Source organism: Fukomys damarensis, unplaced genomic scaffold (assembly GCF_012274545.1).
Source record: "Fukomys damarensis isolate Sample0158 unplaced genomic scaffold, DMR_v1.0_HiC HiC_scaffold_4, whole genome shotgun sequence".
NCBI classification, from domain to species: Eukaryota; Metazoa; Chordata; class Mammalia; order Rodentia; family Bathyergidae; genus Fukomys; species Fukomys damarensis.
Window position 1 is genome coordinate 30,353,279 of NW_022900916.1, and position 9,986 is coordinate 30,363,264.

Consider the following 9,986-nt stretch of genomic DNA (forward strand, 5'->3'; position numbering starts at 1 on the left):
TCACTTTCTTGGGGCCAGGGATTTAGCTCAGTGGTGCTGCCACTTGTCTTGCAAGTGCAAGGTCCCTAGTTTGATCCCCAGTACAAACAAAACAAAAATCACTTTCTTGCTGCATGCTGACTTATTAAAATCATTAATGTTCACTATTATTTCCCAATTCAAAAGAAACATTTCAGTCTTTATCTTAACAGTCTTTTTGACATGTTCACACTTCCACTTTTGTAACTCTATCATGTTCTTTCTTTTGTAGTCTGTGCTTCCATGGATCTTCTAGAATTTTCTGTTTTCCTCTTCCCCAGCCTTCCCCTCAAATATTAGATTTCCCAGGACTCCATCCTTGATCCACAATTTAACTCATCCTATACACTTTCCAAAATGGTCATCATTTTCACTAGTACTTTCTGCTGACACCACTCAGCATGGCAGTTCTGTACAAGGTTTGGGCTCATCTCTTCTGGTGCCTGTGGAACACTTTCATCTGGCATCCCACAGGCTTACTAAACTCAATATGTCAAAATAGTTCCTAAGCCTTCTGCTGAAACATGGTCATTTATTATTCATTTATTCTTGTTCCTACAGGTAACCTTCATAAAATGAGTAAAGATATTTTTTAAAAAGTATAAACCTTATGGCCTAAGAAAATAGAACAGACAACAGGAACTGAGACAGATTAAACTTTTGTTGTTGTGAGATGAAAAAGTAAACAAATGGTTTTCAAGGAATAAACACAGACTATAAATGAAAAATAGGCTAGTTAGTTTACATTTCAGGACTTTAGAAAGGCTTACAAATAGAAAGTACCAAAAACTGCAGAAGGCAAACATAAAGGAGGAAGGCTAAATGTAGAGGGACTGGTGAAAGTCTATGACAACATACTGGTCCCCAGATACCCCAGGACTTTAGAAAGGCTTACAAATAAAAAGTACCAAAAACTGCAGAAGGCAAACATAAAGAAGGAAGGCTAAATGTAGAGGGACTGGTGAAAGTCTATGACAACATACTGGTCCCCAGATACCCTCTCCCACGCTAATATTGCTAACATAAGAGGAAGAGAAGAATGTTTCATCAAAAATTTCACCAGAGACACTCTAGACTTGCAAATATGAGAAACAGCAAGGAAAGATTCTCTACTGACAACTAAGAGACAGTCTACACACTAATATACCTTGAAACACCCATCACCAAGAAAGCTGGCAACAAGAACTATCTACCTGCATCCTCACCCTATGCAGGAGACCAAATCCGCAGTAACTGAATCTTCTTAGGGAAAAAATTTAAAGAGACAGACAGACATGTGGGGTCCTCCCGTGAAATGTCTTGGAATCCACCAATCCACTCTAACTGCTAAAAGGTCCCTTTCACATGATGAAGCTTCCAACCAGTGTAAGTTTCTCACACTTATATCAACAGACTACAAGGAACCACAGGAAAGTCTCCAACTTGGAAAAAATCCAAAAAGAACTACATGAAAGAAAACAAAACAAAAATGCCTCAGAAGAAACAGCAATTCAGCAGCAAAATAACTCTTTGGAAAAAAAATACACACACACACACAAACACACACACACACACACACACACACATATATCCTTAAGACAAGAGAAGACATTACATTCAGTAAACAACAGAATGCCGTTTTTAAAGGCATTTAGAATAACCCCCAAAGAGGTGGTTATTAATTCAATGAAGTCTATAAAACTGTACAAGAGATTGCAACTACAGCAAGCTACTTGCCTCAGCACTGAGCAATACTTGCACAATAGGGCCAACACTAGATATTAATTTAAGCAAAAAACTGTAACAATTTAGACAAAATGTGAGGTTAAAAAAAGTTGAAAGATAATATGAACAAAAGTGCTAAATTCTCACCCTATTGAAAAAGAATGAATAGACAGTACTTCAAATTAGTAAGAAGTACAACTCTAAAGCCAATAAAACAAGTAGACTGAGATTACTCAGAAATTTGGAGGTAAATACTAGAATTTAACAGATGATGAGACAACCTCTCAGAGATGAAGATGGGGAGGGTAAGAAAACTAACAATTTTGAACTATGAGATTTATATTACTTGGCTTTTTCACTTATTTATTTACTGGCATAAATTATACTAAAAGATTAAATATTTACTATTATCTTCTAAACTTGTTCTTCCTTTTTTATTTTCTGTCTTGTCTGGAAATACCCCTTTGCAATCAAGTCCTGAAGACAGAAAATCGGGACTTGATCCAGTCTTATCTACTTCTTGTTGTCTTCTCATAGCCAATTTACTAACTGAATCTCCAAGATGTTTTTCAAATCCACTTTTTCCTTTCTAATCCTACTGCCATGACCAAATCCAGATCCTTGTCATCACTTGCCTTGACTATTGCCTATCTGCAAACTAGCTTCCACCTTTGACCTTAACTCCCTAAAGCAACATTTCCATTTGCCTCCTTTGCTGCTATCTCACTTATTAGGGTCAATGGATTTATATCATTTTCAAATGTGGTATACAGCAACAGATAACCACTAAAGAGGAAAGAGGTAAGAAATGGGGAAAAGGCACAATGGATTTTTTAAAGAAGACAGCTTAATCTGGTAAGATGTCCTAAGATGTGTTAAGAATCTTTATTCTCTAATAACTAGAAACTCACGAAGGCTTGATGTTTTGAAAAGAGTATCATGGCCAAAGTACAAGGATTGGTTTAAGGTGGAAAGTTGAGAAGCTTTATCATCATCTAGAATAAAGATGTTGGGAGTCTGAACTAGGGCAGAAAACAGTGTAGGGTGAACAGGGAAGACTGAGAAATAATAAGGTAAAATTAGTGGAATCTCATGAATAGACTCTACAGTAACTCCCAGATGACACAGATGACCTGGTGTGGGTGGAGGGTGGTACCATTAACTAAGATCTCCTAGTCTTGATTTCACCATGAGTTTAGCTGGCATTTGTGATATGTGTGTGCATGCATGTGTGTGTGGGCATACGTGTGTTTGAGGGAGGGAGACAGAGAATATAGGAGGTGTAATAAAAATAGCATGAATCTTTGAATTTTTAAAAAATATATTATGGTAAAAGACACATTAACATTAGTCTCCCTTAAAATATTCCCCCACTTCCAACATACTGCATTGTTTTTGCTACTTTCTGAAGCAGTCTAGAAGTCCTCTTTCGTGAATATCTTTATTTGCACTGTCATGACTGCCTCAATGTCCAAATTGATTCAAAGTGTTTACCTTTCATAGTAATTTTGACTTGGAGGAAGAGCCAGAAGTCATTGCCAGATCCAGTGAATAAAGTAGATAAGGACATTCTATAATTTTTTTTACAAGCCTGTCTTTTCATTGGATAGCATTTGGCAGCAGCATTCACTGTATTTTTGATCCACTGTATTTTTTGTCAAGACTCATAAAGACTTACAAAAGATGACTTCCAGAACTACTTCAGAAAGTGGCAAGAATGATGGGATAAGTGTGTTGGAAGCAAATAGGATTATTTTGAGGGTGATTAATGGCAATGTTTCTTTTACTGTTTAAATTTTTTTTTTTTTTTTTTTTTTTTTTTTTTTGGTACCAGGGATTGAACTCGGGTCCTTGCACTTACTTGCAAGGCAGGCCACTGAACCGCTGAGCTAAATCCCTGGCCCTTACTGTTTAAATTTTTAAAAATGTAAACATTCACCATATAGTTTGCTCGCAACTCATAGATTCCTAAGAATCTAAAACTCAGCCCTGCTGTTAACTAGACTGAAATGTACCCAACAGAACATTACCAATATTTCTACATATCTAAGCAAGGCCACTCTGACCACCCTTTCTTCTGAGTATTTGCTGTTTTCCTAACAGTTATATTATTTTGTCCCTCGCTCCTGAACATAGATGGCTGAGAAAGTCAGCTGCTGAATTGCCCTTACAAGTGTATTCCTACACTTAGTTAGTGGGTTTTAACATCCTACTTGAAAGATTTCCTGAGTAAAAACAGAGATATTAAGGAGAGTGTAAAATAGTCAGATAATAACGCTGAGCCATGGAGGGCAGCTGCGGCTCTCCATATTCTGTGCCATGCAGGAAAACTCTCTGACAAATTCCTGCCCGTGCAGAGGTTGAAGTCCCAACCTTTACTGTGTGAACAGGTACATCTTTGGACAAGGTAATTTACATCTCCCTCTGGACTTCAGTTCCTTCACTTGTAAATTCCAAAGATTAGATGGTTCCTATAATTTCCATGATCCTAGGCCAAGTTGGGATTTCTACGTTTCTAAACAACAGCCAACAAGGTCAAGAAAAAATTACTACACACTGAGTCACAGTGATTCACACTGAGCACCTTGATAAAACAAAGAATTTCCATACCTGAATTTACACATTTTGTCAGTGTTTGTAAAGCAAGTTACCCCAAAAAGAGTCTATGCCACAAAACTGGTTCAACTACATGTTTTCTGGGCAGATTAAAAAACAAAAACAAAAACAAAAAACCTTATTAGCATATTCTCAAATCAGCAAGTTTTCTCGGAACATGAAGTCTAAATTTTGCAGACATCAAATTTGGGTACATAGTTCATTGTGGGAAAAGTGATGGTTTCACACTGAGTGTGGCCATCTGCCAGTTCAAGGAGTCCCTAGGTCACAGTCCACAAAAGAGAGAAGACAAACAATACAAAACAGATTATTTCCAGTTGATCTGCTGCTTGCTAATAATATTCTTCATTAAGAAATCCAGGCAGAAACATTATTCATTTTCACAATTAGCTATGGCTGCTTCTTGCCCCTTGTGTCAAATGCAAACTCTACATCAGAGGGTCTAGAGAGGTTCAGAATGGGTTCATCTTTCACTTTCTATGTTTTTTGCTGCTCAGCATAGCAGCTTATGGGGTTTTCCCCAGCTCAGTCTTCTTGAAACCTTCTTACCCTCTCTCTGTACTAAACAACTGCGTTTCTTGGTGCATTTTTCATGCAAATAGTTTTGTCTCCTTTAACAATTTACTTGAGGTGTTCTGGGCACGTACTACAAGGTGAGACGCTGCCAAAACTTATGGGAGAGTCAAAGATGAAAAAGTGACAGCACCTGCCTTGAGAAGTCTCATTCCAGAAAAGAAGACAGACACATGCAAGAAAACCAGTAACAGGCAGATGGGGTAAGCACTGTAAAAAAAGTTCAAGAACTCAGTTCTGCAACCCACTAAGAAAAATATTGCATTTATTAAGTTCTCATTAACTCACTGATCCCACTTGCAATGCAAATCCTGTTGCTCAGTGTGCAACTAGGTACTTGTAAATTCAGCAAAAGAAGGATTCAGGAAACAGCACAATTCGTACCACAGTCTATTGGGGCAATCTTGCTGTCAGCTCCATATCCTATCCTACTCTCACTTCAAAGGTTCACAATGGAAGGAAAATAAATAAAAGTAAAGTGACACAAGTGGAATGATGGCAAAGGCAAAAGTTGGCAGGTTAAACAAACAACAGTGAAAAGCCTACCCAGATTTCACCCTTTCAGAAAACCTCAGCAGAGAATGGAAGGCAAGATCTTAAGAATTAATGAAGTGATTGTTAGACTGAGGGAAGTAGGAAGGCTTCCTGGTCTTTGTATACGTTTTAATGGATGGTGTTTTTGAGAAAGGCTGGCCTTTTGTGCAGAGTTCATGAAGTGGGGTGAAAACAAGACAGGAGAGAAGACACCCAACCAGTAATAACCTATTGTGCAATTTTTCTTTGGGTTTCCCTGTGAAATAACCGCCCAAACCAGAGCAGCCACAGCAAAAAACCCACGTATGAATTCCTAACATAGTACTTGGCACACAGTAAGTGGGAAAGTGACGCAGTTCAGTGGAAAGAATATGAAGGATGTTTCACACATGGCTTCTGCCATTTCAAAACCCTGTATCTTGCATTCTGAATGAAACCACATTAGTTTTCACTGTTACAGAGAGAGGTATGTGAGATTACATATACTTATACAGACACATCTCAGGAACTGCAGGAAGACAAAAGACAGTTGTTGCAACAGTCCCTGGCAACAGAGCAGGTGCTAAATAAATCTAATTTACTTTGCCTTGCCAGTGGTAATTATAATAAAGTGAGTTTATAGAGTTGAATATTTACTTATTCACCATGTAGGGCATGTACTAAAGTATTAAAGTAGAAAGGAAGGGGAGAGTTTTGGTTGCTGATTATTAGGATAAAGTCTCAGTGACCATGATTCCAGAAAAAGTGTCACACCTGAGGTTTGGATTAGGAATATGACCACAATCAGGACACGTTGTTATGGTTCCCAGATATATTAGGAATTGCCTTGTGAAAAGACAAATTCACATTACATGGCTTGCTATTTGAAAATAGCTTCCACTATATGCTTTAAAAGTTCTGTATAAATATAAGGCACTTCCTTTCTTTCTCAGCTAACCCCTGGAACCGCCACAGTGTGAGTAGGAAAGACTTATTCCATTCTCCAGCATGGAGATGTTTTATAATTTGTGACTTTTTAAATTATTGAGAACTGTGGCTGCATTAACACTGTTGATAGATCAATCTTTAAAATATTGATCATCAACACCTGTATTTTTTGTCCTGAAACTTTATACAGGCAGATTTTCCTCCAGGTTTTATCCTTTTCCTCCTTCTTTACATTCACATTCAACCACCCCTCAAACATTAACTGGTAGTTTGTTTAGTCTAGGCATTACTGTTGGGAATTTGAAGGCAATATCCTATTTTCAGCTGAAGCTTAGACCACGTGGTCCTTCAAATCTCATGGAGTCTGTAACCAAGACTTTATGGCCCCCTTTAAGCTTCTCCTTCTCTGGTTTCCTGATACAGTGACCACACTATTAATATAGATGCCTGAATCCCAACACCAAGAATCTTCAGGTAAATCAGTCCCCAAATCTTCTTCCCTTTGTCTCTCTGCAACCCATTCTATTCACAGTTCAATCCTTACTTGCTCCAGAACATTTGCAAAGCCTCTTCACTCACACTTCATATCCTCTCCATTTCAATTCAACTTAATGCTAATGCTGGAATAAGCATGGACAATATGAAACAGTCCCTCCTTCAAATGCCTTCAATGGCTCCTGAGTGTAACCAGGAAAACACAGAACACTTACAATCCAGTGTCCTCTACAGCCTAAGTCCAACATAAGGTTCCAGAACAAAATCACATGAAACCTTCACAAACTCTATGCTCTAGACCAAGTAAAAACCTTCCTCTTTCCTCAAATTGTACTTGGTCATATATGTTTTTAGAGCTTTTAAAAGCACAGCTCCAGGCAAATAGCAGGAACTAACCAATAGTAGTTGAACAATAACAGAAGAGAGGTGGTGTGTACTTTAAACTCTTTCAACTTTTTTGAATGTGTGAACATTTTCATTATCATCTTTAAGAACATGAATGAATCTCCGGGGAGCTGGGTTACCTGTTTCCCAAAGACCATTCAGGTATAAGACAAGCCAACAAGTCTTTGGAAGATGAGTAATAAGAATGTAGTTCAAAAAGGAAAAAGAAAGGGATAGCTCCGGGATACTTAGGTATTTCAGCCAGTAACCAAATCTGGGCAATTTAAAGACGACCACTATCTAAAATTTGACTATAAAGAAAAAGTTAAGAGGTAAGCCCCAACTGTATTAGAAAAATGAGATGCTAAGAGTGTGCTTTTGCAGATTCTTTAGTCTGCACTTCTTATCACTATTCCCCTATCTTGCCTGCAAGTTCTGAGTTAAAGCAATAAATAAAAGAAAGGCATCTGATTTTGCATTGAGGCTATATCTGCAACATCTCCCTGGGGAGGGAGATCTCAGTGACCTGGTTTCAGCTCAGTCATGCTTAGGAGCCTAAACTTAATGAAAAAGTATTTGATCACTGTCCTAGGATCACTGTCTTTGAACTTGTAAATCAGAGCATAAAAGTCCAAACTCCATTCTTGATTTGGACTAGAAAACTACAGTTCTTTTTAGCTTTCTGCCCACTTTCTCAAGCTAATACAACTTTTGTGTGGTGATGCTGGGGATGGAACCCATGGCCTTCCATATATTAGTCTATAGCTGCCACTCCCCAGTCCTCTGTTTTTAAAATACAGATATTAATGACTCTTTCTAGAGGCACCTTTATGAAAAACTTACCTACCTAAGTTGTTTTAAATGTCCTTCAGTCCATGAAAACTCCATATTATAAAACCATTGGGAATGTTAACCTAAAATAAGGATGTTTGCTCTTTAAACCAAACTATATTTCCTATTAAGAATAGGTCATTACCTACCTTGGGTATCTAGGTGCTAATAAAAAGGTATCTGATGCTATCTGAGGCAGGACATACTCCTTTCCTCTCTTGTTCTGTGTGTACATATGAGAGCAATAGTTTTTCCTGTAACAATCCATACACTTCCAAAACCAAAAACAAATTAATTAACAAAATCCAGTCATCCTGTTTGCTGCTTGTTTCAAATTTCTTGTAGGGCATCAACTAGTAAACCCCATGGTCTTGCTTAACACTCTTTTAAGTCATTCAAACTGTCAGTCAAAACCCACTTATTTCTTAAGTTATAAAATCAGCCCAGTAGACTCCCACTGAAAATTGGTTTATAAGCTGGATTCCTATGCATTGTGAAACCAATTATGTCCCTCCCAATTAACTATAAAAGGTGAATGAAACAGCTTCTTGCCAAGAACACTAACATTACATTATAAAGGGTTTCCACTGTATTTCCACTAATGGAGCACGCACGTTTGCAAGATCCCGCAGCTGAAACATCTTGACAACTGCACAGATTTTCATATGCTAATTAAAACCAGCACACTGCACTTTTCCAAAAAGATTCCAAATCTCATTTTGAACAATTTTCTTAATAGATTTTTCTTGAAGTTAATAAAACTCATTCTCTTAGAGTTTTAAAATTCTCTGTTCTTATTCATTCCACACACACAGAATGTCAGAACTCACTATAAATTTAAGAGGAACGTGGAAAGACAGGTATGAGCACCTTCTGATTCAGTGATGAGGAATTGAACCGGGGGAAAAAAGTAACCTCCCTAACATTACCCAAGTTGTGTTTACTGCAGCAGCTGGCACTCCAGCACCCAGTAGTCTAGCTCTAGCAACCCAGTTTCCACCCGGACCCACTGGGACTGCAAGGTAAGTTGAGGATAGAGATCTGCCTGCCTAGAAGTCGTGCGTAACCACAATGATATATGGCCAGAGTTTCAAATGTTGCTTGTTCAGCCTTCACCACAGACTTTATAACTCAATCATAACTCAAAGAAAATTACCTGACCCTGAAAAGCTATGCACTGCTCCAGCTGGATTTTCTATACGTTATTTATATTCTTACAATAACAATTCTGTATTTACAGAGAAAAACTTGTTATTACCTCCACTTTCAGGTGGGGAGACCCAGGTTTGGCGGGCTTAAATATCTTGCCCAAGATCACCAACTAGCAAAACCAGAGCTAGATTTGAATCCATACACAAGCCAGCCAGTTTTTGTCCAGCACTAAACTGACCTGCCAGGACCCAAGGACCGAATCCACTCAGCAGAGAGCTGCTTCAATCTGCTCCCCCTGCCTCTGGTTCTCTCCTAACCCTACATTCCAAGAAGCATCACTGCCTTTCTTCCGCACTTTCCCTTTTTCGGTAAACTGAGGCCCCTTGGAAGCAAGTTTAAAACTAAAGCTATCTCTGCTGCCCTCCTCTCCAGGAACCCCCCCATAAAACAGCCCTTGGAGAGGCACCCAGGAAGCGAAGGAATGCGCCTTTCCCCTTTGTCCAGGCACAGAGAGGACGGAGGACAGTATAGCTAGGTCGTTACTCAGAAAGGGCTGCTGGAGAAGTCGCCTCCTGGCCTGGAAGAACCTGAGCTGCGACCACCTCAAGTAAGGCTTTCAGGAGTCCTCGGCTGGGCAAGCGCAGAGCGTACCCACTCCTCCAACTGGAACACTCTTACAGCCAAGACCACCCCGCCCCAACCTCGCCCATAGCGCTCCTCGCCTCAGGCTGCAGAAGGAGGCCTTGCGCCCC